The sequence below is a fragment of the Acanthisitta chloris genome, unplaced genomic scaffold, assembly GCF_000695815.1.
Source record: "Acanthisitta chloris isolate BGI_N310 unplaced genomic scaffold, ASM69581v1 scaffold6375, whole genome shotgun sequence".
Classification (NCBI taxonomy): domain Eukaryota; kingdom Metazoa; phylum Chordata; class Aves; order Passeriformes; family Acanthisittidae; genus Acanthisitta; species Acanthisitta chloris.
Genome location: NW_008672139.1, coordinates 11703 through 19296, shown reverse-complemented (window position 1 = coordinate 19296; position 7594 = coordinate 11703).

The following is a 7594-nucleotide window of genomic DNA, read 5'->3' as shown; positions in this document are numbered from 1 at the left end:
CCCTGGCAGTGTTCAAAGCCAGGCTGGATAAAGCCTTGAGCAACCTGGTCTAGTGGGAGGTGTCCCTGACCAGGGTAGGAGGTTGGGACTAGATGATCTATAAGGTCCATTCCAACCCCTAAAATTCTATGACTCTATGAATTCTGTCCATTCTGGTCTGGCAAATCTAAACAGTTACCTCACACAGCAGAGATGGGTTCTACCTTTTGTATTAAAAAATTAACAAGAAAACTGTTGCAGAACTGGTCTCCTCCGCTCAGCTCCCCTGAATCCTCCATCAACACATTACTGAGCAACTCACTGCTCAGCCAGAATTACTTCACCCACATTTCCTCCACGTTTACTCTTTGACAGGACTTAAACATCATTAAAGCACTCCGATATTCACCTACCTGCTTGCAGGTATTTGTTGACTGCACCAGGAATGTGCTGCCCTACAAGCCCTCCAGCTCAGCCTGGAGCTGTAAGCCCCAGCTTTCCATCAATCCTCCTCCTCCTCGCAGCTTCTCCTCCCCCAGGAACATTTCCGAGTGCCCCAAACCCTTCCAAGCCTCCCATTCCCATGGCACCCATTGCTCCTGCAGCCAGTGCAGCACCAAAGTGTCGCTGGCTGCCCTCACAGCTCTGCCACAGTGTGCTCCCACAGCCCCACCAGGCAGCTCAGACCCAGCTCCTCATCCACAGCTGCAGCACTGCCAATGCCCCTCTATTCAGCACAGCCAAGCTGACCATCCTGCATTTTCCCCAGCTGTTTCTGCTAACACCAAGTTCTTCTACCACCCAGCCCCAAGAGCTATGCCTCTGCAGAGTCCTTTTCCCCCTTGGTTATTACTGTTACTTTATAAATTGTTTTCTACTCTTGATTAGAGCACTTCCTGCTCCAGCTTTATCTCTCCACCCTCACTCCTTGAAGTCAGCTCTACCTGTAGTTGCTACCTGCTGTTGGGCATCCAGGGAAAGAAGCCAGTGAGTCCTAGTGGGTGAAGGTGTCTATGTTCTACTCTCTTAGCCCAAGTGGAGCAGCTTCTGGGCCTGTCCTTTTGCTACTGGTTCGCTGTTTCTGCACCATAAAACCTGCCAGAAGTTCAAACGTGAGGCCATGGGCCTTTCAGAAGTGTTAATAGCAGCCAGACCAAAAAAAAATCCCCAAACAAACAAAAAACCCAAAATGAAAAACCAAACCAACAAAAATAAAAGCCTAAACTAAACCAAAAGGTTTAACCTACAATGTAGCTGCCCAGTTTTGACCAATGCCTGAGTTAAGCCAGGCTGCACATAATTATTTCATTTCAGACAAGTGCCAGCCTCCCCTTTTCAGAGAACTTTGATTTTTCCCCAATCTCACTCTTCTCTAGCAGTGATGCATCCTTTAGCTATGACCAATTCTACCCCCTGGGCTACGTAGAAGATGTCCTCATCCTCAGAAGCAAGAGAACTGTGCCTGCTCCTAAAAATCCCTGGCTCTAGCTTTTCTCTGATCCTTTTTTCAGTCTAAATTTTCCCATTCAGACAACCTTTCTAACATCAAGATCACCTTTGTTAAGTGGCATAAGAAAGGTATTAGAAGAAAATGTAGGTGAGAAACACAGAACCTTGCTGAAGGCCAGGAAGCACAAGCCTGTGCAACCTTCAAGCCCTTGCAGGCATGTGTTACCTGTTGGTCCTTAATTGCATAAGCACATACCATTCACCTGGCAGGACATCTGCCTCACTCAGTATTTTGTTTTTACCTACTTAACACATCATACACTCTGTGCACAAAGCAGAAAGCTACTCCCCTCATAAGTGTGCCTCTGGTCCTACAGCATTTACTTACCTTTGTATCCTTGTGGTTAGCCCACACAATGGTCCATTTACACCAAGTAAGTAAATTACCAAGATTAAGACAAACATTTTCAGAAACATCTACTAAAATTAATGTCTGGCTTGCTTATTGTCAAACCTGGCATGTCCTGACTAGCCTCATGTTCTCTCAACATAAAGCAAAAAAAAAAAAAAAAAAAGAGACAAGGGATAAGAGAACCACATCAAACCTCTACATGAACCACCTAAGATGCTGACTTTCTTACAATGAAGTAATTCGGGATAATAACATGCAACAAATGCTGGCCATAATCTTCTAACACAAGAGCAACCACTAAGAGGCAGCAAGGAACACTTCACTGGCATCAGAAGACAAGACTTACTTTCAGCTACTTGATCAGAACAGAAACATATTGCAGACCTCTCTTTTCAGAATTACGATGTTGTTTGCTCCCATTTATCCTTGTCACAGAAATTTTTTACCTTCTTTTGCCATTGAGCTCTCCACAGTTTTAGCTGCCTTCAGAGCATCTGCTGTGCTCTGTCACCTTGCAGCTGCATCCTGAGCGACTTGGTCAGTCAGGGAAAACTAGTCCCACAACATATTTGGCAGTGAAGTGACGGAGAACAGATCCTTGCAGTGGAAGCATAACCACACGCAGTATCACCAGTTTCATTTGCAACAATGTGTTTGTTTTTCAGCAGTTTATCAAACAAAAGACTAAAAATTAAATTATATTAATTTATAGTGTAACTGTAACATTAAGATACTTCCAAATTGCATTTTCAGAGTAACTAATTCATTCTTCTCAACTACGAGAACGTATTTATTCTGTGCAAAGAACAACTGCACACCCAGTTTGGAGGTGGATAATGAAAAAAAATGGAAGCAAGAAAAAATCAATGTTTGTGACAGAATTCAGTAAAATAACTGTATAATTTACATTCATGCTCGAATTTCTTTTTGAAACAGCCTTCCAATACAGACAGGAATATTTCTCAGCTTCTGTTAATGAAGCTTAGCACAAACAGTGGCTTGATTCAGCAGTATATGTCAGTTCCTTATAGATCAGCTCATTTCAAACATTATCCTTGCAAACAGCCTTGTCACCTAAAGCAGTGTTGTAGGAAAAAAGTGAACCTGGTAATTGAGGAAGAGGCTCTTCATCCTGGCTATAATTTAAGTCCTGTATACCCTGGGCAGGAAAGAGAGTGATACTCACGACAAGAGCTATCAGTAACACCAATGAGTACAAATGGCAAGTGTAAAAAATAGGTTATTGCTAACAATTCTACAATGTCCCCCCCTTGTATTACATTCAAATTGCAATACAGCACATGTATGCCACACAAACAGTGTGTACATATATGCTAGGTGACTCAAAACTCAATCATTTCTCATCCACCCATGATGCAGCCACTTGAGCTCAGGTAAGATGCTCCACACCTTGCTGAAGATGGAAGCAATGGGAGATGGAAGATACAAAGATTAGAACAGCACAGAGCTCCCAGACATCAAGCCATCACACAGAAGAAATATGAACCCTAAGGAAACCACCATACCAAAGCCAGCATGTTAGAGTAAGCAGGATCTGAGCTGCACATCATGTTCTGCTATTGGCTATACCAAGGAACAGTTGCACCATCCTTGACCCAGCTGTGAGAACACTAAGGCAAGACTCGATACTGTCTGGCTTCAGAGCTGGTGAGGAGCTGTCTGTTGGTCTTTGATGCAAAGAGGCCTGTTTCAGAATCTGTAGGCTTAGAAGATTCCAACTCAGGTCAGCACACAGCCAGTTTGATAAGCTAGCAAAATGAAATAATTCAGGCTACAAGGCTGTTCCAAGTTCTCAAGCATTTGAAATTTCTTGCATCAGCTCTCAAATCTGACTCGTCCTGGCAGAGTGGAAGGAGTTTGCTTTCCTTTGCTTCCCAAGCTGAAATTCTGTAGTGCCTTTCTTAGTACTCACAGGAAGAGTTACCTCCTCACATCTCCTAAGAAGAACTCATGCTCTCCCATACTGACCCAAGCTCCACCAGCCTGTTAAGCAGATGCCTGCCTGGACATCAGCAATCATATCAGTTGCACAAAACACTCCCTTTCACTTTGGAGCTGTATCTTTGACCTGCATAGGAGAGAAAAGTAAAAGAACATTTGTCCCGCAACTGTGGAATGTTGTTTCTCTGTAACAATCATGCTAGTGTCAGGGAAATAAATAGCTGCATACTAAGAGGATGTCCAAGAAGATGTATACAGCCTAAATAGCAAGCTTACTCTCAGGTATCATTTTAGGAATTTCAGGAACGCATATCACTGTAGGCCCTGTGAGATCTCACATCTCCATCGGGTGAACTGGTCTGCACAAGAGACAGTGATGGCAGCAGGCTTTGGTAGACACTGAATTCAGTAACAGAGCAGCACACACTATGGACCAGCTGGGTGAAGGTATGAGTTCTTCTTTAGTCTGTCTGAAGATCTTTTCCAGATGGCAACCCACCATGAGACAGACCCCAGAAGTTGCTTACAAATCTGTAAGGAAGCTCAAACCTCCTGAGACAAAAGAGTTTTCCAAACAACCCTAATGCCTCACCCAGAGCCAGGCTGCTTTGAAGATCACTGCCAGTGCTGGTATAACAAATGCATTTCCAAGTACCCCTAGGGAAGGCTGCAGAGAGATCCAAACAAACAAAACAAACCTCACTCAGTTTGCAGCAAAGCTCACTGATAACTATGCACAAAAGCATGAAGAAAGTTGACTAGCTAGTCAGCACATTTATCACCATAATGAGCCAATAATTCTTGGTGCACAACTGCAATAATCCTTAATCAGAGCAAAAGTTCCCTGCAGCTGAGTAAACTGCCTTGTCCACTGCCCAGCAGAAAACAGAAAACGGGAAAACAAAGACATCCTTGACTAAACTCTCCTTTGAGCTTCCAGCAGCAGTTTAAGTGTACTTACTGAAGGACAGGCATTCTTTAGAGAAGAAACACTGAAGTTGAGGTCCCTGTCACAAATCAAGCAGGTTTTTTTATTCCCCCACATGTAATTGCACTGGGAAATTTCCTTCACACTTGGTAACATTTCTCAAAGACTAGGATGACCATCAAAATCTACTTCAGAATCTTGATTAGGTTCAGTATGAATCAGTGGACAACTTTATTGCAGTTAGCACTCTTCTCAGGAAAGATAACTATCTTCTCTTATAAGTTGAGAGAGAAAGGTCCTGTACAAGTCAGTGAGGGAGGCCTCTGCTCATTCCAGATGAGGTAAAAGAGTCCCAGCTCCCCATCATAAATATGGGTACCCTCCACATCAGCAGCAGGCACAGGACTCATTTTCCATCTCTAGCAGGTCAGAAAAATTCGTGACTCTACTCCTGTTTGGTTTTGAAGAGGACTGCAAAAGGGAACCAGGAAGACATAAAGCCAGGATGACGAAGAGAAATGGCAGTGACTGCCAAGCATACAGCAGTGACATGTCTGCATGCAGCAATCAGTGATTAACATCACTGAAGTCAAGCTCTTTCAGCCCAGCACTGACAAACTATCTCCAGCAGACATGCTTTACTTTCCAAAGCTTACTAGAACCTACTGAGGGAATGGGCAAGCTTAGTCACCAACTTCTTAAGCCTTTAAGGCAGACATCTGCTCAAGCACGAAAACAAGAGAGCACGTATCCTGGAAGCGGATCATGGTTTATAAGTGATGGAAGAAAAAGCCAATGAACTACTAAAATTGCCCTGGGAAAGGAACAGTCAAAGTTGCATTGTTAAATACTGAGAATCAGATTTCATTCTGGTTTACATCAAAGACTGAACAAAATGGAGAGGAACTATGCAATAAAATCTTTTCATGCGTTTTATGGAAGTGAAATATGAAAACCAAACATTGTTTCAAATTACATTTCCCAGGAAAACAAGACCTGAGAAGAGTTCTGCAGTAAGTGACTAAAGGAAGAGTTTCTTAAGGTGGCAGAAGAGAGGGCAAATACTCTGCTCAGCTTTGCCTTAAGTAAATATAACATAAGGCAATCCAATTCCTCAGTGGAAATACCAAATCTTACCCAGTTCCACACTGCAGTGAAGGGCAAACAGAAGTAACAGAGCAGGCACATAACCATTTAATCTAGAGGCTATGCAGACCTCTGAGGGGTTTCTGAACTGGGGGAATGACCACTGTACAGGACCAGAAATTAATCCACAAGTATCAGCTGGTTAAGGCTATGCATCTGCACTGTATGAAACATGACAGACTTCAGACACAGTGTAGCAGCAGGAGAGAGCAATAATGTCACCTGTATAGAGCCAGGACAGACCACACAGCAGACAAGCAGCCACAGGCCTGTAGAAAACAGTTACAAAGGCTGTAAAGGTGTTTCACTCTACAAAGTAAAACCACTGCCCAATTCCTGTTACCTCCCTTGCTCACAGCTCATTATAACCAGTGCTTCCATTACCAGTGTCAGGACATAAACCAGCAAAAAAGAAGTAACAAGTATAACTACTATTTCTACATTTTCCAAAGAGAATTTTCTCAATTGCAACGTGTAAATTTCCCAAGTCTATACAATTTTAACACAAGCCTTTTATATTATCTTCCCGGAGGGTTAATTACAGAGGTGGCACTTGTTACTGAACTGATTAGAGGGGAGGGAAATCTACATACCACTTTGAGAAATGCCTTGTCAAAAAGTTTTCACTTGGTGTTAAAATAGCCTATTCACATCCCACTACATAATTAGGATAGGCAGAAGATCCTGCTGAGAGTACGTGAAAACCAAGAAGTGAACAAACTACACCAAGGGGTTGAAGTTTGTGAAAAAAACAACCTGCAGGAGAGAGAAAGGACAAAGAAGTGTAAAGCATGTAGGTAGGAAATATTTCATCACTGATACGGCAGTTTTCTCTCTGAAAAACAAACACTTTTATCATCTTAAATTTAGATTAGAAAATGAAGTATTTCAGTACCAGAATTAACTACATCAATATTTTCATGCCTGTTCCAGAACTAAAACAAAAACTGACCTCTTGAATAGAAATATCTACTTGAATAAATAATGAATACAAAAGAGAAACGGACCAACTTTGGCCCAAAATTGATGTCACCTTATAAAAAAAGAAATATGGACAAAGTCTCAACTTGACAAATATTTCTGCTTCAGAGTTCTAAATTGCAAATAATTTACTGTAAAAAATAACACACTTCAAAAATATCTTGAAGGAGAAATGTCTCTCAGTATATATGTATATACATAAGCTATGTTATAAATGTATGTGACATCAGCAAGAGCAGTTGTGCAAGAATTAGTGCAACAGAGTTTGTACTACCTAAGTATTTAAAGAACTAAAATAAACAAAATAAAACCACAAACAATACAATATTGTTCCCTCAGGGGTCAGTGCTGGAGCCAATACTGTTCAACACCTTTATCGGTGACAAGGACAGTGGGATTGAGGGCACCCTCAGCAAGTGATGACACCAAGCTGTGTGGGGCACTTGACACACTGGAGGGAAGGGATGAGCCATCCAGAGGGACCTGGACAGGCTTGAGAGGTGGAACAATGCAAACCTCATGGAGTTCAACAAAATGAAGTGCAAGGTCCTACATCTGGGCTGTGGCAATCCCAGGCACAACTACAGGTTGGGTGGGGAAGTAACTGTGACCAGCACTCAGGAGAAAGACTTGGGAGTGACAGTGGATGAGAAGCTCACCATGAACTGCAGTTTGTACTCACAGCCCAGAAAGCAAATCGAATCCTGGGCTGCATCAAAAGGAGTGTGGCCAGCAGG